The following is an 11,026-nucleotide window of genomic DNA, read 5'->3' as shown; positions in this document are numbered from 1 at the left end:
CGCTTGGTCATGCATCGTGGGTGAGTAAAGATGTAATATGCGTGAATGGAAACATCTTATGAAGATTTTACTTTGAGAACGCGTTATTTGCGTAGCCATATCCACGTTTTAGACGAAGCCTCTTACAACACCAGCCAACACGAGCCTCGCAGACACATATACCGTCATTCCCATGACGGCACGGTGCCCCCTTAAGAAACTCCCATAGACGGTGGCGCCATGTTACCCTCTAGGTGTTATAGTGAGAAACTCTATGCTAATAGGTATGCATGCATATACAACCATTAAAGGCTAGGTGGCGCGCGCCGCCGCCGCCCGATTCAAAGGGTTGAGCCTCAATCATCCATCCATTCATCAATGGTCGGTGCGCACCGGTGCGGTTGATCGAGGTTGAAAGTGTGCACCAAGGCGCCCCGGTGCGCACCGGTGCGGGTGATCGAGGACGCTATAAAGGAGGCATTGGACCTTCCTTCCTACGTGGTTGAGGGAGTCCGAAATCGGCGCAATTTCCGTGTGGGCGTCGATACCGAAACTGCATTTCCTTACAGCAATCGACAACGACAATAACGATCGCTTGTATAATGGTCGCCTTTTGTGGTTTGTGAAACCACCGTGGCGTTTTGTTCGGTGAAGCACCGTGCAGTGGAGTTTTCTTCGTTTTGTGTGGTGGAACCCGACCAAGCTTTCTTTCGCGTTTTCGTCGTGAACGTAGCTTCTGCAGTGGGAGGTGGTGCTAGTCGTGAAATGTGGCGTCAGGGAGGGCAAAGAACGCCGAAGAAGGATGCGTGTTTGCACTGTTGCCGCTGTGGTTTGTGCGTGGGTGACATTTATGAGGCACTTGTGTAAGTTCTTGGGATCAGGTAAGTGACTGCGGTGCGCCGTTTGCAGGTAAGTGCACGTGCCTCTGCTGCATTGGGAGGCCACGAATGGCATTGCATTATAGACGACAGGCGCACCTGAGGTCTCCTCTGTAATTGGAAATCGTTTTTTTTTTTATTACTAAGCAGCTCTTTATTTTTCTCTCCGTCCACATGTTCGTCTAGTTCACCTTTCCTTCTTTGCTCACCTTGGACGCGAGCAGCAATTTTGGAAGTTTGCATGCATGATTTTCTGCCGTACACCTCTGACGTGTTGTTCTCACTTAAATAATGAGTCTTCATAAACATTTCGACAAATAAAAATGTAAAAAAACAAACAAACCGTGAAGGTGGCTCAGCTGCCAACTGGCAACTTATTCGTCTAGCAGACCGCTACTACCGTGCCTAACCTCTCGCTGGCTTGCTACCTACTAAACTCGCCCACTGCGTTGTCCCACGCCACACTGTCTACCTCGCAGGAGACGCTTCTGTGGCTGCATCGCGATTGTGATGCTCACTGCATGCTTGGCGCTGAAAGCTGACCTGCATGTTTGTACGGGCAGGTGTTGCTCGTCATTACAAAGGGGAAAACGCGACGTATCGCGTTTGACATATCAGCCCATAATACATGTCAATGTTTCTGCCTGCATAGATACTTTTCAAAACTACATTCCGTAACACACGTAATCCGTGAAGATAACCTTAGTTTTCTATGTTGCTTAACCTCATTAAAGTGCCTGTCATAGTGGGCAAGGTTCTTGTTTCCCCGGGGGGGCATAGGAGCCGTAGTAGTAGAGAGTGGGCTCCTGCCAGGCTTCTCGTACGCGTAACTTTTCAAGAGCAGTTTTAATGATCGCCTTTTGAGTTAAATAAACGCCCTTGGGCAAAAATGGCCTACTGAGCGAAGCGGGAGCTCAGCGTTATAATCCCAGGTGCTCACCTGAGGCCTCCGTTTGCAGGCTACATGTGCCCTCCTGGAGCAGTATTTTTGAAAAATTCCAGCTGTTGTCGCGACGAGAAAAGCACCCAGCCACAAAAAAGCGTCATAAGCACAAACGAATCAAAGCTTTGCCATCGAGAAACAGGCTGTTGTGAGTGGCTCTTGTGGGTGCTGATGGAACACCACGCAAGAAATTTCACCCAAAAGTAGAGAGAAAAATGTGGTCAGTTTTAAGGACACTCATGACATTGTAAACATTAGCGCCATGAAAATAAGCAAGATATGGGCGGAGTATTGGTGGCGCATAAGTAAAGAACCAGTTGTGTTGAATGGGGATTAGTACATGGCCGCAGGATGGTGTAATCATGCACTTATACACAGCAAGAAGTTGAAATTAAGAACACATCTAAAAATAGTAAAGTTGCATGTGAACTAAAATATGTGCAAGAGAGTTGACACCACTGCTGCATTTTGGAGAGGAAATCACTAATAATAATAATAAGATGAAGAAGACTCATCAAATGTAGTTCTGCGAGTGCTTTTCTGAAAGTGAAAAGTTGAGGTTTCTGAACATTTCTGTCAGACCATTTGAAGAATTGTAAGGTTCAGAAACAGCGGCCTTGTGATTTCGCACTTGGCCACAATATAAATATAAGTGGTGGCGTACATACTACTGGTTCTTTTGTTTGGAGGGTCAGTTCTGAAGCTTTCTGGCCACTTTATGATCTCAGTAACTGATAGAGACTACGTGCCATGACATGTTGATAGACTGGACAGACACATTGTAATGCTGTATAATAAGCAGTGATGTTTGGCCACGCTCGTGTGTCCTCATTTGTCTATTTGCCAAGCTGTGTCTTTTAACTAGACGGTTTATGGAAGGAAATGAATGTGAAATTGGACTTGAGCATTGCTGACCCTGGAAACAATTCCCTGCAAGTGCTCCTGAAACCATCTTCAAAGTGGGGTAGGTTTATGGTTGCATTTGACCGGTCATTCTATAGCACGCTGGATGGGTTGCTAACATCATGCATGGTGGCTGTATTATGTGATGGCTTTAATTGGGCATCTGCCTTTGTTGCAGTAAAGCTTGGTTGCTGTCTTACACGACCATTGGCGTGCTGCCAAAGTGCTCCAACAAGAACAGACGGAAGTGCTAGTTGAGCATTTAGGAGGCACATAAAAGCAACATTTCTTAGAAGTAATTTGAATGCTTGTAGAGTGAAGCCTTTATGGACTTGTTGAGCAGTAACTGCTAAATGTATTTGTTGCTAATGAAAAAAGGAGGCATGCAAGTTCACCCCACTGTGCAATCAGTGAAGAGTTTGCTAACAGTGAAACATGTGGGCTCACCTTAGCTCAAGTATCAGTGCCTGCATGCAGGGACTGCAAGGTGGCTCATAACACCCGATGCGTGTGCATGACTACATTTTGTCTCTTCATGCTTTTGATGCTTGCCTCTGAATTGCCCCTCTTCTTGTTTCTCTTCTCCTTTCATCTGCTGTACTGGTATGCACTTTTCACAATCATTAGCTGGTCCAGTTTCCTGTATTATTCTAGTGACATCAACCTGGCCCACCTTAATAACCTGGTTCCTTCTTCTGATGACACTGATGGTAGGCTGTACTGATGTCACACATGCTGTTTTAGTTCAATTGTCGCATGCAGCAAATTACCATACTGATTTTCTTGTAAAAAAGGAGTGCATTAGAAATAGCAAAATATAGTTACAATTTATTTTGAGCTCTCATTCCTGCTTCAAAATTAACCAACTGCAGGCATTGGTGCTTTCGAGCAGAGGCAACGTGTCGGCACATTCACAGTTCTTTAGAGCTGCCAAGACAGATGCTGCAGCCACTGGGGTCAGGCATGTGCGTGCTGACCAATCAAGTTCAAGTTACCTGGCCCAGGATCGAAAGAACTCTGGCCCATAGTGATGTACGGGAACTGACCAGGACCTTCCATTTAAACCACATTAACCAAAAATCGACTTAACAAATTAACTGGAGTCAAATTAATGAAACTCAACTGCAGTATGCTAGAACATGGGATGTGGATATCCCGACCTCATTGATGCATCTACTTCCCCAAAGTGGGTTATTACAGGTTGTTTAAAGTGTGCAGAATGTATGCAACTTTACCTGTCTTCCCAGAATGCTGTTGCAATGCTTTGCAGAACCATCTGTGAATTAGAAACGGCACCATGCGTTGTACTGGTGCGCAGAATTAACATCAGTGGTCATAGCTTTAAAGCAGTCAGAGCCATATTTGATAGAAGTTCCATTCAATTGTCCCAAACATTGTTGTTTACGAAAGCTTTCATGTCAGGAATGAAATAATATGCACACATGCTTTCACTTAAACGTTTTTTGTGTGTTTTAAGATGCATTCCAAGTCTCAGACTAAGTTGACTGCACTGTGGTAACAGGCCAGAAGTTGTTAATTCTGCGTGTAACATCTATGTGTGTAACAGTTCTCTACTCTGATGACTGTATTATACTCTGTGGAATTGTGTAGTCATGGACGATTTGGAAACAGTTGTCAATAATGACTAATGGGGGGATTTGCTACTGCAAGTTCTCCCATCTCTACATAAACATCAGGCGAGTTGTCATCTGAGGTAATGACATTTTTGTCCAGGAGTGCTGTGTATGAGCATGTTTAAATGACATTAAGGTCCTTATATACTTATACTCAAAAGCTTTGACCAAAAAGTAGTGTTCCTACTTAACTGCTTAAAGGGGCCCGGAACCACTTTTTATCAAAGTGGAGAAAGGCATTTGAAGTGAAAATAGGCTATTTTAGAAATACCTTGCCGCAAAAAGTACTTCAATGTGTTCAGCAGAAGCGGAGTTATTGGCAACCAAACACAACCTCCACTGTGCTCCCGTTTCTTCAATGCCTTGCACTGGGAAGGCTACAGTGCAGCGGGGCATGCCGACGACGCCTTCTATATGTCACCATGATGCACTGTTCAAATTTCATTTTGGGTGTTAACGTAGATGCCATGGCTTCAGCCTTTGGTGCCTACGACGCCCTAAACATAAGCCGAACGTGGTTGTCCTCAGAGAGCCGCAGTGCGCTTCGCCATTGGAGTCGTGCCAGCGGCCACGGTATCTATGCTGTGTTGCCGACCGCAGCTTCTTTATGTCTGCTATCGACCAGTAGCAGCCATCTTAAAGAATGACGAAACAAAGTGTGCAGAAGACAGTGAGGACAGGGCCTGCTGTTGAAAAGAGAGCGTTTAAGAAAAAGGTGACTTCGGAAACCGCTTGCAAGCTCCATGCACTGCATACGACAGAAAAACTTGGCTGAGATGTCCACGGCAGCGTATGCTACCCGTGGACTATGTTATTTCACCAAGCCGAAGGGGTGGTTCAGGGCACCTTTAACGTGGAAGTATCACGGCTGCCTTATTGCGCATAGTTCCGATTCTCCCACTAGGCGACCACCACTCAGTCATGGTTGGGCTCAAGCAAGAGACGTTTAGAGTATTGGTGGAAAAAAAGCAGACAAGAGAGTTATGCGACTGCATCTGTTGCAGGCATAGGTAACAATACAAGGCAGATACAGAAGTTTTGAGGAAGAAGAAGGAGACTAAGGAGATGTATATGAAAATGCTAGAATGAAAAACATGTATAGCATACCTGAATAAATCAAGCAGGCCAGGGGACCGTTTGTCTTCACCCCATTGCAAAGGGGATGCCAATAAATAATCGTCATCATGGAGAAAAGGTGCAATAAATTTGCTTTTTACCATCTTAGGATGCTGTGGTCTGTCCCTGTTGCGACAGGTGATCTGCTGTAGCTGAAAAAAATGTCTCCCCTTCTTTTCTGACTGACTGGTGTCTGGTACCATTGTCATTTTGTTGCTGCACATAGTGGCCTTCGCACTGCTAATACTTTCATGGCTCTGCCGAACCATTCTCTATGTAAAATGTTCAGTGCCGCTGCTTTGTCACTGCTGCTTTTGGTGCGGCTGTCATCTGACTGCAGGCGACCGGTTCTTCGAAAACCGTCTCGGTAGATGGCCTGCAGACTGCAGCGTTCACTACCGCAGCGGAACATAACACCTGGAATAACAGAGACAGACTGAGACTAAACGGGCATTCTTGAGTGATGTTGACCATCAGCTAAGCTTTTGTTTTTCTTCCTTGCGTTTGCTTTCTTTAGCATTCTGTAAAGTATGGGCCTGCTAAATGAAGGTTTCATAGACAATGCTTCATAGTTAGGCTTGAAATGGTATATGTAGCTTTTTGCCTGTGGTGATGAATTGTTTATTTATGTCAACAGATAGATAAATAAAAGGACAGGAAGGGAGGACTACTAACAGCAGTAACTGCCTAGCACAGTCTGCTGACACCTAAAGATGGTTAGAAATGTGGGCCGAGTGGGGAAAAGGTAACGGCTAACTAAAATAAAAAAAATTGTTTGCTCTTGTCGGCTGCTTTGTAAAGGGATGCCTGGATATGCGCCCACTCCAGACGCTACATCTCCGACTTGAATGAGGTAATGACAGCGACACCACTGCCTCCTGCGATGGCGCACCCACTGAAGAGCGTGCTCAGCCCGTGTGCATGGTATTGGAGACCACGTCATTTGAGTTTCAGAGCCATAGTACAGTAAAATGGTAAATGATGTGGTAGCACTTTAGAAATACACCCTTCACTTTAGGGAAATGCTCACCGCTGTTAGCGTTCATCGCGTCAGCATTGTGATCATGATGGCCACTGCAAGCACTCGCACATCCCTCGCATGTTTCGCAACTTCCGCCGGCAGGGCTTGTCGTTTTCGCGAAGGTCTCTGCCTCCCGATGACACACGCGTCCAGTGTTAAGAGCTCACACTGGCCTTTAGAATAAGGGCACTTGCTCTGCACAAGCAGGAACTGCAGAAACAGTTTATTTGCTACAAGTAACTTTTTCTAAAAGTCGTCAGCCTACATAGCTTAAATTGTGCACATGTTGTCTGCCTTATTTTCCTCTTGTTTTCTGTCATTTTTGCTGCTGAAATCGGAGACTATGGAATACATGCGCGCTGTTGCACATGTAATGGCAGCAAAGCTTTGAATAAAAGAAACTGCGCTAAACTCAGCTTGGCTACCATGCTCAATCGTCACTGGCCACAACAAGCATGGCAGCAGTCGCTGCAGTAATTTTCAGGGGTGCGATAATCACTCAACAAAAGGAAATGGCCAACATGGGGGATACGGGCATTATGCTAGTGTAAGGATTATGCAAGTCATCATCATCATCATCATCATCATCAGCCTGATTACGCCCACTGCAGGGCAAAGGCCTCTCCCATACTTCTCCAACTACCCCGGTCAGATTATGCAAGTAATTACGATCAATCTTTTCAGCAAGAAGGCCACATACAGAAAATCATGTTTCAAAACTCTGTAGTAATGTGTATTTGCAATGGGCATCGGAACATGCAACATTTAGTTTGTTGCGTGTGCTGGGAATGCTACAGGTCACGCAGCCATCCACATTTTTGCTGCACTTGGGATATGGCTCACTCATTGTGTGCTGCTAATCGGTATTCTTGCTTTCAACCAGCGTCACGTAGGATATGGCAAGCAGAGAACACGTGACGACACACGCCGCGGTTGTCATCCATGTTTGGCTCATGGCCTGGGGGGAAGTAATGCAAGCAGGCTTTCAAAGGAAATATTATAGGTGTGCTAGGGACTTTTGTTGGTCGAAAGCCGGCAAGTTACAAAAAGGAAAAACAAGTCGATTGGGAAAGACAAGCTGCGAGCACCGAAGAACCTTGATATTCTATTGCATGTTGGCGGTCGCATTTTCTCGCATAACAGTGCATGTCAAACCCGATTCCACAGGCTTCTTTGTCATCCAACTGGAATGTTATGCGAAGTGGTCCCTTTTTTCTGGACTGATGTCTGTGCGGTGATTTTTGTGCTGTACGCTCGTTTATATGAGTGTGCGCATTTTGTGATAAAATTGCCTCAGACGTACTATTTATAAATTAGTATTTCATACGACAGATGTTGTGCTGTAATACTGAGAACACAGCATATAATCCAGGCAAATATGTGGGCACCATTGCAATTACAATAAGTCTTTTCACCTGTCAACGATGATTAATGGGGTTTAATGGTGCAAGGGCCAGGGAAGGCCAAAGAGCGCCAGAAGCAGTATGATGTAGTGATGGTGTGGTCAATGTTGGAGGGTATGTGTAATGCAGCTGTAGAGTGGCCTAAAAACATTTGCTGGAAAATGTGGCAAATATATGTCTAAATAAAATGATGACATTGATATACATAGGGCACAGTGGCGTAGCCAGAAATTTTGTTCGGGGGGGGGGGCTCACGTTGCAGCTCGGCCTCCTCCTTAAGAGGAAACATTAGGTTGGATGCTCCTGTCTAAATACACGTAGAAGGAGAATTCGTTTTTCTCGGCAACCACTGCACCAAATTTGACGAGGTTTGTTGGATTTAAAAGAAAAACATAAATTCTAGTGAACATTTGTTTCGTATTTTCGATTTAGGTCGTCAATATTTTATTGAAAGTGGCAAAAATCGAAAATTTTCAGAAAACGAGACAAATAAGTTTAGAACTCTGTAAATCAGCAATGAAAACTGATATCACAATTCTGTGAATCGCACATAATAGTACATCTACAGCGGACAATATTGATATGTTACACGAGTCTCAAAAAATTAAGTATTATGGAAGTACGGCTTTTGCAGAACCCTTGTACATAACATTACTAATCTACAAATTGACATATCGAATTTGTCCGCTTTGAATGGTGTAATGGATGCCGTTTGCAGAACCGCGATATCTGTTCTTGATGCAGAGCTATTAATTTGTAAACTTCGTGCTTCTATTTTTTTCAAACTTTGAAATTTTTCAAAATATTTTAAACAAAGTTCGGGCCCTAAATTGAAATTCCGCTTCCAACAGACACTAGAATTTAACTTACTCTCTCAAATGCAACAAATTTCGTTAAATGCGATTCAGGAGTTATCACAGAAAAGCGTTTCTGCGTTTTACATGTATCTGAAAAGGCCACGTCGGAGTAGGGCCCGAGCTAAAGCTTCCTCTGAAACAGTTTGCCTAGGGATCAAATACATGAATAATAACTGCATTGCCATTGCCAAAGATGCTGCAAACGAATTCTTGAACGCTAAGCACTGTCAATACAAGTAACGTATGTATTTTTCTCATAAAAGAATATACTCGTAGGTGCCAAAAATTGTGCCCCACATAACTGATGTCAATGCTTTCATGTGTTTTGTCTATTTAATAAGGAAAGAAAATATCACACGAACTTTAGAACTACATCAGTTCTTAGCCAGCAAAGCAGTGCATTCCGCTGATATGAAAAATGTAAAGGCCATGAAATGAACAAGTTGAGAACAAATATATTAATGACACTTTGTCATTCAAGATCCTTGCTTACATTCTTGTACATATTCAACGGCCAGTGAAAAATCTCAATGACGCTGTCATTTGTTCCAGCGTATTGCGCAGCAGCAGCTGTCACCGGACGTGTATCGTAATTGCACCGAAATTATAGTCTCAACAGAGCACGTATAAAAAGCAGGAGTTCTGCAGAATATACGAGGGCGAGTCAAATGAAAGTGAGCCAATGCGAATATATGACAAACGGGGTACTATAATTAAAAGTAGCCCCCATGAGCATTTAGGCATTTGTCCCATTGACTAACGAGTCGCGCAATTCCTGCCTCATAAAGCTCCTTGGGTTGCTCCTTCAAAACCTCTGCAACTGACTTTCACTTCATCGTCCGAGACGAATCTGGTTCCCTTGAGCTGTTTTTTCGCTTGCCCCAAAATGTGGAAGTTGCAAGGCAACAGGTCTTAGCTGTGTGGCAGATGTTGCAGCGTTTCCCGCTTGAACTTTGGCAGTTTTGTATTAACCCCATCAGCGATGTGGGGACGGGCATTGTCACGGAACAAGATGACCTCATTCGTCAATTTTCCACGTAGCTTGTTCTTGATTGGGGCACACAGCCGATTCCGCGTTTCACAATATCGGAAACAATTGATAGTCTCTCAAGATTTAACAAATTCTATGAGTAATGGCCCCTGACAATCGAAAAATAAAAGTCAACAACACTTTTCTGGCAGAAATGACGGCCTTTGCTTTCTTTGGGGGTGGTGAGTTCGAATGTTTCCATTGTAAGCTTTGCCGTCGTGTTTCAGACTCTCAGTAGTGGCATGATGGTTCGTCTCCGATCACAATTGCAGACAAGAAATCGTCACCCTTATTGTGATAGCGGATCAGATGAGTAAAGGCAATGCCAATCTTCTCCGTATTCTGGCCGAGTTCAAAATCTCGCGCATCCACTGCGCGCACAAGAGCCGATAACCGAGATGTTCATGAATTATGGCGTGAACCAAACCGTGACTGATATTCACACGCTTAGCCAGTTCATCGATGCTTATCCTCCGTTCTTGTCTCCTCAGCTTATCAACTTATCAACCTTTGCAATTTTGTTAGGGGTGATTGCACGATGGCTTTGGCCCGGTCTGGGATCGTCTTTGCAACTTTCAGGTCCTTTTTTGAACCGTTTGTTCCAACGCTTCACAGTGGCAAATGAAATGCAATGTTCCATGTACACGGCAGCCATACGGTGACTAATTTCTTTTTGAGAAACACCTTCAGCTGTCAAAAACCTCACGGCACCACGCTGCTCAACTTCTGGAACGTCCATTACGGCACGCAACCATGTACAACCCAGTGTATGAGAGCATTAAAGAACATTTATCTTCACACCTGCGTGTCACTTTTGTAAATGAGAGATCCCTGTGTGCTACGTGCAGGCCTTGCAGATAATCAACAGAACCATAATTGCGCGCGGTGGGTAGGCTCACTTTCATTTGACTCGCCCTCGTACATTAGAAATGAGAAGATACAATGGAATATACAAATAGGAAGAAACAGCTTGATAAAGGGCAAAAGAGTGCCACCGGAAACAAAGTTCACTGCACGTCACGGAGTAAGACATATAGGAGGTGAAACTCCCGTCAGCGCGAGCGGGCGCGGGCGATCAGATAAAGTCACAATTCTTGCATGCGCCGACGCTACCGTATACAGTGGCGGCACCATGCGGCGCGTCGTAGAAGCCGCAGCGGGGAAAAAAAAAAAAAGCAGCGCCCGGCAGGCGGCTCGGCGGCTCCGGCCACTCCGTGGTAGAAGTCAGGCGCGCGCGGCCGAACGGGAGCAACACGCTCAAC

The 11,026-nt window shown here is 44.8% G+C and overlaps 1 protein-coding gene across 5 annotated transcripts in view; it reads left to right on the top strand.

Annotated features, from left to right (window-relative positions):
* Positions 1 to 380: 380 nt before the first annotated feature.
* The window catches only part of LOC126529678 (uncharacterized), a 41,244-nt gene continuing 30,598 nt past the window's right edge, over positions 381 to 11,026 (top strand). Inside the window, exons 1-2 of one of the 5 annotated variants that reach the window (XR_008612204.2) lie at positions 381 to 860; positions 3,576 to 3,735. The gene's annotated coding sequence lies outside the window, so the exon portion shown is untranslated. Of the gene's footprint in view, positions 3,736 to 11,026 lie in introns of all 5 variants that reach the window. The other 4 variants (XR_008612202.2, XR_011890105.1, XR_008612203.2 and 1 more) reach the window with 4 other exon arrangements.

Source organism: Dermacentor andersoni, chromosome 9 (genome assembly GCF_023375885.2).
Source record: "Dermacentor andersoni chromosome 9, qqDerAnde1_hic_scaffold, whole genome shotgun sequence".
Lineage (NCBI taxonomy): Eukaryota > Metazoa > Arthropoda > Arachnida > Ixodida > Ixodidae > Dermacentor > Dermacentor andersoni.
Note: the sequence above shows the minus strand (reverse complement) of the source record. Positions and strands in the feature narration are given on the sequence as shown.